Source organism: Octopus bimaculoides, chromosome 17 (assembly GCF_001194135.2).
Source record: "Octopus bimaculoides isolate UCB-OBI-ISO-001 chromosome 17, ASM119413v2, whole genome shotgun sequence".
In the NCBI taxonomy this organism is placed as follows: Eukaryota; Metazoa; Mollusca; class Cephalopoda; order Octopoda; family Octopodidae; genus Octopus; species Octopus bimaculoides.
Genome location: NC_068997.1, coordinates 43,984,117 through 43,987,384, shown reverse-complemented (window position 1 = coordinate 43,987,384; position 3,268 = coordinate 43,984,117). Strand labels below are relative to the sequence as shown.

The 3,268-nt window shown below is 38.0% G+C and overlaps 1 protein-coding gene across 1 annotated transcript in view; it reads left to right on the top strand.

The window, feature by feature from the left end:
• The window catches only part of LOC106878371 (aspartyl aminopeptidase), a 383,150-nt gene that overhangs the window by 186,281 nt on the left and 193,601 nt on the right, over positions 1-3,268 (top strand). The window lies entirely within an intron of this gene.

The following is a 3,268-nucleotide window of genomic DNA, read 5'->3' as shown; positions in this document are numbered from 1 at the left end:
ATATCATCGTTGTTTAACGTCTGCTTTCCATATACATATGTGTGTGTCTCTGTTTGTCCTCCCACCATCACTTGACAACAGATGTTGGTGTGTTTTCATCCCCGTAACTTAGTGGTTTGACAAAAGAGAGTGATAGAATAAGTACTAGGCTTACAAAGAATAAGTCCTGGAGTCGATCTGTTCAACTGAAGCCTGTGCTCCAGCATGGCCGCAGTCAAATGATTGAAACAAATGAAAGAAATATATTACATGCACACATGTATGTATGTGTGTGTGTGTGTGCGTGCATGCATGTGAAGGCACATGGTTTAGTGGTTAGGGTATTCAGCTCCTAATCAAAAGGTTGTGAGTTCAATACCCAGCAGTGTTTTATGTCCTTGAATAAAACAGTTTATTTCACATTCTCCAGTCATCTCAGCTAGCAAAATGAGTTGTACCTGTGTTTCAAAGGGCCAACCTTGAGAAGGGTGCATGTGTCTGTGACTTGCTTGTCCACTTGCATGTTAATTTCATGAGCAGACCGTTCCATTATGACGACAAGGGTTCCAGATCAACTGGAATTCTTATTGTCATAACCACCAGAGTGCTAGTTGTGTGTGCATGAATGTTCATTCGCTCATGTCTTCACATTTACAGGGTGTGGTGGTGGCATTATGTTTATGTCTGTCCCATAAACTACACACCTTATAGCCCAGCAATTTCAACATGTGGAGGCCTGTGGGATAAAAATCACAGTATCGACCAGACTATCAGATATTGTTATACATCACTGGTCACAGTGTGCTTCACATTCTTTTAGCAGGCAGGCCAACATTCCTGCTGATCTGAAGGTTAGTCCATTGCAAGGTTACCCATTTGCTGGAGCGATGTGAAATGAAGTGTTTTGCTCAAGAACACAATGTGTCATCCAGTCTGGGAATCAAACTCATGATGATCTAGCTATTGTGAGTGTAGTACCCTAACCACTAGGCCATGTGCTTTCACATGGGATAAAAATATTGTACTTATGAAAAAAAAACAAAAAACAGGTAAAGATCAGAAACATGAAGGGTATCAGGTTATAGAATACTGTTTTAATAAGTTGCTTCTAACTCATACTAGCAGAGAAAAAAACAGATGTAAAAATGATGGTAATAATGCTGATGATGAGTACCTGATGCCTGACTTTGATCACTGATTGCAGCTAAGGTGGTTGAGACAGAAGACTGAATGTTTTTGCCAAAGACACATGGTAGTTCTAGTGATGGAACAAAAGTCATTAATGCTTTGCACATTACAATTTCTTATGGTTCTCCCAACCTCTAATGACATGGTCAGCTGTGCCAGTCTGATAATTAAATATCCAATAAAAAATTTCTATCAAATATATAAAAAAGATAAAGAAAACACTGAAGATAAGCAAAATTAAAAGAAGACAAAAATGGCCCTTATTTTTTTATCATTATTCCTTTATTTTTGTGTTTATCTACGTCACCACAGTGAAGACGCGTAGCTTAGTGGTTAGGGGTGTTGCACTCACAATTATAAGGTTGTGGTTTCAATTCTCTGACCAGGCACAGTCACTTGACATGTTAAAAATGTTTATCTTGCAGTACAAACTAATGTTTGGTGCAAATTTGACTTTTGTTTCAGTTTTATCAATATCTCTCTGTTTTACCTTAGTATACTTATGTAGGGACACTGACTATGGTGGAACGGATCTCTTTGGTGGTGCCTTAGCTTTGGAGTCAGTGGCTACAGACACAGTTTCAAGTTAAGATATGTTCTCAGTTGAAGTAGCATCAAACAATCAAAACAAGTGTCTCGTAATATCAACACAACAATCTTTGAGACACTTCCATCATAGCTGTTGAAGGAATATCTCAGTTTTAGAGGAGATGCATCACATTTGTGCATGTTATATAAAGCCACTAAAAGGAGTTGGCTAAATGTAAGGCATATGGCTATTAAACACTGCCTTAGAATACCCATGCAACCAATGATGACAGCATAGATAAATAGATAAGTGGATGTAAAATGATAATGGCGCTGATGATATACATATGTATGTATATTAAGTGTATGTGTGCATGTATATATATATATATATATATATATATACTTGCATGCACACACATATGCACACTGCTATGTAAAAAGCACCCAGTACACTCTGTAAAGTGGTTAATGTTAGGAAGGGCATCCAGCCATAGAAGCCATGCCAAATCTGAGTTGAGCTTGGTGCAATCCTCTGGCTTGCCAGCTTGTGTCAAACCATCCAACACATGCCACCATGGGAAATGACATGAAATAATGATGATATATGTATGTGCGTATATATATATGCACACACACACACACATACACACACACGACAGGCTTCTTTCAGTTTCTGTCTATCATTAGTCTAATGACTCCACCCTGCCAGGAGTGGTACAGCCTTGAGTTTGCTCCTTCCACCCTGTGCCCACCAAGTTTATGCAGGCCTATACAACAGGCCCAAAAATCTTGTCCCCATAAAATGTGTCAGCTGGGACAGACCACCCCTCTCACCTTCCCTTAACTACACTATTACCTGTCAGTTCACCACTTACATATCACACACACATTACATATCCCATGGCATGTGTAATTACACTTGGAATATTAGGCCATTTAGTCAAGGTTATTTATGTATTCATTCATTCTCATGCTTGAAAGATTTACTTTGTTACTGTGAACTTCCAGAGTAAATATTAATTTCATGCTTAATGTTCCATCACTAAACTGCTTTTTCTTTTTTCTTATCTCTCATCTTGTTAGCAGAACAGAATGTATCCAGTGATTTACTCATTCGCACAAAAACCACACCAGTGATTATTATTAGTAGTATCACTCATTACACCTCTACATCAATCAACTACCACTCTGCGACAGTTTTTGATATGCAAATGTAACCAACACTTATTACTCTAATACTTTGAATATCAATTCAACTGTCACTGTAATATTCCAGATTATACCATATTAGCTCTAATCTTTCACTTGTTTCAGTTATAAGATTGTGGCCATGCTGGGGCACCACTTTTTTAGTCGAATGAATTGACTCAAGTAGTTGTTTTTCTGGGGTTTTTTTTTTTTTTTTTGAGCCCGGTGCTTATTCTATCAGTACCTTTTGCTGAATTGCCAAGTTACAGAGACATAAACATACCAGCACTGGTTGTCAAGCAGTAGTAGGGGATAAACACGTACGCAAAGACATACACACACACACCTCTCTCTCTCTGTGTATATATATATATATGTATAT